The following is an 8,449-nucleotide window of genomic DNA, read 5'->3' as shown; positions in this document are numbered from 1 at the left end:
GCGCCTAAACTCTGGAATAACCTACCTAACATTGTTCGGGAGGCAGACACACTCTTGCAGTTTAAATCTAGATTAAAGACCCATCTCTTTAACCTGACATACACATAACATACTAATATGCTTTTAATATCCAAATCCGTTAAAGGATTTTTAGGCTGCATTAATTAGGTAAACCGGAACCGGAAACACTTCACATAACACCGTACTTTCTACATCATTAGAAGAATGGCATCTACGCTAATATTTGTCTGTTTCTCTCTTGTTCCGAGGTCACCGTGGCCACGAGATCCAGTCTGTGTCCAGATCAGAGGGTCACTGCAGTCACCCGGATCCAGTACGTATCCAGACCAGATGGTGGATCAGCACCTAGAAAGGACCTCTACTGCCCTGAAAGACAGCGGAGACCAGGACAACTAGAGCCCCAGATACAGACCCTGTAAAGACCTTGTCTCAGAGGAGCACCAGGACAAGACCACAGGAAACAGATGATTCTTCTGCACAATCTGACTTTGCTGCAGCCTGGAATTGAACTACTGGTTTTCGTCTGGTCAGAGGAGAACTGACCCCCCAACTGAGCCTGGTTTCTCCCAAGGTTTTTTTCTCCATTCTGTCACCGATGGAGTTTCGGTTCCTTGCCGCTGTCGCCTCTGGCTTGCTTAGTTGGGGTCACTTCATCTACAGCGATATCATTGACTTGATTGCAAATAAAAACAGACACTATTTCAACTGCATTATTGAGACACTGTTTTCCAAATGAATGTTGTTCAGTGCTTTGACGCAATGTATTTTGTTTAAAGCACTATATAAATAAAGGTGATTGATTGATTGATTGATACTGTCCAGTGGCTTCAATGCTGGAGTTCCTTCAGGATCGTTTTTCGAATAGAGTGACGCCAGTCACTCTAAGGTTTACGTGGCAGCTATTTCAGCTTACCACGAATATATAGACGGTACCTCAGTGGGCCGTCATCCACTGGTTTCTCGTTTCATACAGGGTGCATGACGGCTGAGGCCTTTCCACCCCGTGCGAGTTCCTTCATGGGATTTATCCATTGTGTTGCAGGGTTATCAGGGCATCTGTTGAGCCCTTGGAAACTGTACCGGATAAAATCCTGACTCTGAAGACACTTTTTCTTATGGCTTTATCCTCCCTCAAGAGAGTTGGGGATTTACAGGCTCTCTCTGTCTCACCCTCGTGCATATAATTTGCACTGGGATATGTGAAGGTGTTGTTGCGACCGAGGCCTAATTATGTTCCTAAGGTCGCATCTAATCCATTTCACTTTCAGCAAGTGGTCCTGGAGGCTTTATCCCCTGCTGAGGCGGGGTCAGAAGATCTAAGTCTTTGCCCTTTGAGCTTTAAAGACTTATGTGGATTGTACAGCCCCATGGCGTGAGTCTGACCAGCTGTTTGTCTGTTTGGACATAAGAGTTAAGGCCATGCGGTTACAAAAAAGCGCATGTCCCAATGGCTGGTGGAGGCAATATCTTGAGCCTATGAGGCGCGCGGACTCGCTTCGCCCTTAGGAGTTAAAGCTAATTCCACGAGAGCAGTGGCTTCTTCTCGAGCTTTTCTTAGTGGATCTTCTATGGATGATATCTGTGCTGCGGAAGGATGGTTTCCACCGAGCACTTTTATCAAGTCTTAGAGTCCGTATGCGAGGATGGCTCCTGGCTCCCGGGTTCTCTCCACTTGAGCGGATGCTTCCTTGGATCCCAGCTATCAGGTACGTCAGGCGTTATGGTATAGCGTTCCCATAGCAGATGACGTCACCGCAGCATCGAAGTGACCTATGAAAGGAAACATCTCGGTTACGTATGTAACTATGGTTCCCTGAATAGGGAACAAGATGCTGCGGTCCTGGCCATGCCGTACCTTGATAGCATTCTTCTTCTTCAGTCATGAAATCTGAGCGAAATGGCGGCACCCAGGTATACGATGCGTACGCATGCGTAGGGTGGTGCCAAGCGCTATTTGGCCAATAGGATTGGCGGGATGGTATAGGGCTTCAGACATTCGTCACACCGAAGGTGTTCCCATAGCAGGTGACGTCACCGCAGCATCTCGTTCCCTATTCAGGGAACCATGGTTACATACGTAACCAAGATGTTTTATGGCACTGCATAATATAATTGTGGCAGCAAGGTTCCTTTTACGCTAGAATGAGAGTATAGTTCCTAACCATATCGACATAGAAAATCGCAGCTTTAAATTTTCCATCGGTCTTAGTACACAGTGTAACCACAGAAGAGTCAAGTTTTAAATAGGAAAAATATCGAAACTCTTTGGTCATTTTTGTGTGAGATGCTAACGGTCTAATCAGATTCAGTGATCTATGCTACCTGGAGATCGACTAAATTGATTTGGAAACAGTAAAACTCAACTGTTTAACTCTAGGGGAATTGGAAAACAAGCCTACTAAAAAAGAAAAAGAAAAAAAAAGTGGAGTGATCCTTTAAGTAGGCTCTATCAACCTTGAGTGACATTCGATCAAATTTTGACAATTAAAAATTTGGCTTTTTTTATTTTTATTTTAAGTGGGCAGGTTTTTGGGCTAGAAATTGCAATTATCTATCTAATAACTATTAACTATCTATTAACTATCAATTTGAGAGCTATGGATCCTCAAAATAATTATCTTAAATATTTAATAATTTAACAAAATAATTCAACTATTAAACACTAATAAAAACAATCAGCAATTGCACTTTAAAACATTTGTCTCAAAACAAAATGCTTCCTATTTGATTTTGCTTCAAGCATGATATAAATAAGGTATGAGGTTTCATTAATGTGTACACCTACCCTTACAGTATTAAATACAGTGTTGGTAGCATAATCTGATAGGTAGCTCCTGGCACAACATATATGTTCAAATCCTTATATAGGGATTCAGAAGGTTTGTAAAGCTCCATGATTTTGAAAAGGATACTTAGTTCATTACAAGGACTACAGCAATGTCATGATCAAGCTTAGGGTGAAACGTTTGTTATCATTGTGATGTAAAGCCTCAGCAAAATATAAGTGTTAAGATAAAACACGTATATACATCTTTTGTTACAGAGTTGCAAAATAACTTTCCATTCTTATGTGCCTTTCTTTTAAATGGACAGTCGACCTACAGTAAAATTATGCTTCAGAGTAAGGTTTTTGTCATGGTCAAAACATCAAATGAGAGACCTATAACTGAGTATTTGCATGAAATTCTTGAAAGCAAAACAACACCTTTGTTTACCACATTTGTTATTTAGAAATTCTGCATAACAGAGATCTTTTGATTGTGATATTTGATTGAAATGTTGAATTGCCAATTTCTATCTTAGTGCAGAAGTTGACAAGAGCACCTTAGGGTTTATAGAAGTTTCAGAATGCTTTTATCATTTCTCAGTTTATAATTGTTTGTTTCTTGAAAGGTTTCAGTCTATTTTCACAAATTTGCCACAAATCTAATCTTTTGCCTTCACATATTATGCAATTCACATTACCACCGCATGAGGGCAACAAACATAGCAGTCCTCCCCATGTAAATTTTGAAAGCTGAGATTTTAGTACAGATGTGGATGTTTAACTGTGAGGATGACCAGCTTTTCAGTGTGATAAAGTGTGAGGTAAGACTCCTCATCCATTTGATGCTTTTGAAATGTTATTGTACTTCAGTGGTATGTTAGTAATATCTCCAAAGATATTAAAGGGGTCATATGATGTGATTTAAATTTTTCCTTTCTCTTTGAAGCTCTTGGTAGATAAAGAAGATCTGTAAAGCTGCAAAGACTAAAATCTCAAATCCAAAGAGATATTCTTTATAAAAGTTAAGAGTCAACCACTTGTACCTAAAATGGCTTGTTCTAACACGCCCCCACATGTCTATGTCACAATGTGGAAAGATTTGCATAACGTTGCCCAAATGTTCACGCAAAGAAAGAGGGCGTAACTTTTATTTTTGCTGTTGCCGCCGGCAAATGTTGTGGAGATGCTGTGTGTTTCATTGTGAAAGCGAAGCCACTTTGTTTGGCCTTCCAAAAAAGGACACAACTAGAAATCAGTAGTTCACCATTGTTCTGGAATAGTTCAACCCAAATATTCAGATATGTGCAGCACATTTTGTGGAGGATGAGAACTGTTTCCTGTGAGAGTAGCCTACATAGTCTGTTTCTATAAAGTGGGGCAGTTCCATCTTTGCAAGGACAGTCTGGCACTTCTGACTCACAGTCTGTAAGTACGTTTCATTTACATATTTAAATAATTTGCCACTGATGATTCAAATGCGAATTTTGAGCAGTGTAAAGTAGTGCTTGTTGTTTGTTGTTTCTCTGATCACAAACGTAAACATGATTTTATGTTTACATAGCGTAATATGCAACACAATGCGTAAAGAGATCATATAAGTCAGGGTTCCTCAATTAGTTTTCTTCAGGGGCCGAGTTCTGCCAAAAATATCAAGCCAAGGGGCCACTGACCTCGGCTATATTATAGGCTATATTGTTTGTTTGTTTGTTTGAATGATTGATTCTTAAATTGTTACAATAATTGCACAAAACATGATGTTTCATAAAAGGAAATATTAAATGGTTAGAGATTCAGACTCGTAATCCAAAAGGTTGCGAATTTGAATGTCGGGCTGCCAGGAATTGTGGGGGGAATGAATGTACAACACTCTCTTTGAGGTGCCCTTGAGCAAGGCACCAGACCCCCAACTGCGCCCCAGGCGCCACAGCATAAATGGCTGTCCACTGCTCCGGGTGTGTGTTCATGGTGTGTGTGAGTTCACAGCTGTGTGTGTGCACTTTGGATGGATTAAATGCAGAGCACAAATTCTGAGTATGGGTCACCATATTTTGTATATTCCAGGGTTTTGGTTTCATTTCAATGCATTTAATTAAGCTACGCTCAGATCCATCCCTGCTGGTTATTGGGATAAAGACTTGGGTTTATTTTATGATGACAGATTGAAAATATCAATGTTTGATCAATTAGTTGCTGAGTCAAGCATTCATTTATACCAGTGGGATTTAAGGAAGGTTAGAGCATAGAATTATTTGCAACAGATGCTGAAGGCCCAGTCTGGAAGCAGCACAGACTGAGGTGAATAAAGTAAAGTACTTTGTCTTGCACTGTCTTGGTGTTTCAGATATTGTTGCAGACATTAACTCAACTTATCCAGGAGAGAAGCTCTTTTATTCAAATCCTCTTGCCAAATGAACTGTATTCGATAGGAAACAAGGGATGCCAGATGAAGCTTTTTTGGAACTACACGCTGAGCAACATTCTGAAACATTCTCTTTGCATTTGCTTGATCTCCTCCGACAAAAACGTTTTCGCTTGGGTTGCAGTAAGAGAAATTCTTTGTGTCGCCTCCAGATGGCTTGAATCCTATGGCTCATGTAAATGAATGGTCCATAAATGAATAAGGATTTAACTGAATCACAATGTAATCTTGGTTCCATTTAGAAGTCCTTACAGTCCACTGTTTAGGTTCCATATAGTTCTCTTAAGACTCCATTCAGTCTTCAAGCCAAGAGTTGACTGATTAAAGCCAGAGAAGCAGGAGCAGGAGACGACGTAATGATGATAAGAAAAAGTTAGAATAATTTTAGTTGTGTATATTTCAATGCTTTGACCTTGTCTGAGCAAGATGAAACAACAATGAAAATGCATAAGCAAGGAAAATAATAAGAAATGTAAAACATAAAAAGCATCAATGATTAAATCTATGGTCAAATAATAACAATTATATAAATGATACGAATCATAAATGATAAAAATGACCAAATTACATGACTGGCTAATGATTATAAATTATAATGTAAACATATGAAAAAATGTTTATAAATGTAAAACAAGGAAAAATACAACATAAAAGCATGATTTCTCTTTTGATGTAATACATAGTTTGCATTTGAGAATCCTTAAATCCTTCACACATTTTAGCAGATGTTTAAAAGTGTTTTTTTTTCCTGTTGTGAAACAGGCAGAAGGACATCGCCCTACAAGGATTATACATAATAATATATTCCTCTTCAGGAGAAGAAGTGAACAAAGGTTCCTACTTCATGTTAAATGTTCTCAGGATTTTTAATATACAGTTCAGCTCCCATAGCACACATTATATTCAGGTTTTGAACATAAACTCCCTCTCCTGTGGTGTCACAGAATGGCATCTTTTACAGAATGTCTTAATTACTTTCAGTTTTGAAAAGTTATTTCATACAAACTTTACCTCCATCTGCTAGGACTCAAAGTTACATGAATTTATGTTGTGTACAAACATCTGAGTACTTTAATCCTCTAAGCACAGTACGAATCATGCCTTTGGCTTTAGTCCATATTACAAAGCTACCAGTTGTTCATAATTTGCCTCTTTGAAAATAGTTGATTAAATGAAACAGACTCACACTCCACGATTTCTCATATAGTCAGAGATGGATTGGACATGCAGTAACAAGAAAGTGTCACAAGAGCAATGGAGTCATTCGATTATATAGTCAGTGTGACGGTGTGTCATGGTTTACTGCAGTTCTTAACCCTTCTACGAAATAGGCTTTAAAGTACATCTTGTGAAAGCTAGTGAGGAGAAAATAAAATAGTTTTGCTCACACAGTGATTCTTTTTTTTATATACATTTGAACAACCTCTAACTTGGCTAGGAAATTTGACAATGACATCTACACACTTCATAGGGACACTGTGAATATTCAAATCATCATATATTAGAAAATTAAGAAACAATAAAATTAACTATATTTAAACTTTAAACTTCATATAACATTTGCAAATGCCTCAAACATTCATCACAGCCTTATGATTATTATTATATTTACAATAATTTACTATTTTATCTTGGAATCATGCTTGTTTGGTGTATTTTGCCTTACTCTTCTGTAACCAAATCTGAATTTCTTTTGACATTTAATACAGGAACCATGGTCCCACACCAGCTAAGCACCCTCTGGCTCTGCCTGCTACAGTAGCCCAAAAGCTCTCATGGTTGAGCTGGAAGGAGCAAACCACTCTAAATGGTTTTACCTCAGAGGATCAGTGTTCACAATTTTAAGGGTGAGATAAACTCATTAATGGCATAGGAGTCAATGAACAATAAACTGGGTTAAGAGAATGCATTGAAATCTTAAACACTTCACCTTTAAGGAGCAGCATGACAAACAAGTGACTCATAGAGTGTTAGCTTTAATGAGCACTGACAGAGACTCAAACAAAACAGAACGAATTCTGCAGAATTTGACACAGGAATATGAGCATACAGAGATAGCCTTGATTTCAATATTTAATTGTAGACTAACATTACTAAAATTATTATGATGACAGTACAGTTCACTAAGACTGAGAATATTAAAGTTGGTGTCTGAGCCAGGATGACTTTCTGTGTGGGGTTGCATGTTCTCCCTTGTGTTGATGTGGCTTTCCTCCATATACTTTGGTGTCCCCAAAAATCTAATGACATACATATATACTACAAAATTGACAATAGATGTAAATATGAATGTGTGTGTTAGCCCTGAGACTGAATTAAGTATTGTTACCATATATGGTGAATAAATTTAACACTGTTTAATATGTAATTGTACAGTAAAATACTATAAAATGTATGAGCATGGACGTAAAAACTATGAACTGACACACAATTTATGTAAAAAAAGAAAAAGAGTCCTATTTTGTTTGTAAAACTAGAATTTTTTTATATATTAATGCTGTCACATCCTGTTATACATCCACTAGTTAGAATTACAACTTTAAAAGCATAGATTCATGTGATGTGTGGGATGATATCAGGCAAACAAGTTCTACCGCTGGCTGACATATTCACTGGATTTTGATATTGGTGTACTGTATTTAAAGATATTGATTTGTTTGATTTTATATATATATATATATTTTTTTTTTTTCTAAACCACTTGGTTAATTTCCTAAATATCAAAATACTTAGGTGTTCTAAGTGCTCAGTGTTATCAATGTAAATAGTTCTGTATCAAAAGTGAACTTTTGACAAATGGTTTTAAGATTATCTGACCCAAATTTGGCAAAAAGATAAAAAAATTTAAGCAGGTTTAACACAAGCTATGGTGTTAGCTTTCACTGTTATGCTGATGATTCTCAGCTCTATATTTCTTCGCGGCCCAGTGAAACACACCAATTTGAAAAAGTAATGGAATGCATAGTCGATATAAAAAACTGGATGATGAGTTATTTCTTACTGCTAAATTCAGAAATAAACAGAGGTGTTAATTATAGGACCTAAAAACTCTAAACAAGACTTGATGGTTGCTCTGTCAATTCTTCGTCATCAGTTAGGAACCTTGGTGTTCTATTTGATCTCAATCTTTCCTTAGAAAGCCACGTTTTTAGCATTTGTAAAACTGCATTTTTCCATCTCAAAAATATATCTAATTTACGGCCTATGCTCTCAATGTCAAATGCAGAAATGTTAATCCATGC

The sequence above is a fragment of the Carassius gibelio genome, chromosome B6 (genome assembly GCF_023724105.1).
Source record: "Carassius gibelio isolate Cgi1373 ecotype wild population from Czech Republic chromosome B6, carGib1.2-hapl.c, whole genome shotgun sequence".
In the NCBI taxonomy this organism is placed as follows: Eukaryota; Metazoa; Chordata; class Actinopteri; order Cypriniformes; family Cyprinidae; genus Carassius; species Carassius gibelio.
The sequence above is the reverse complement of the archived record's forward strand: the minus strand, read 5'-3'. Positions refer to the sequence as shown.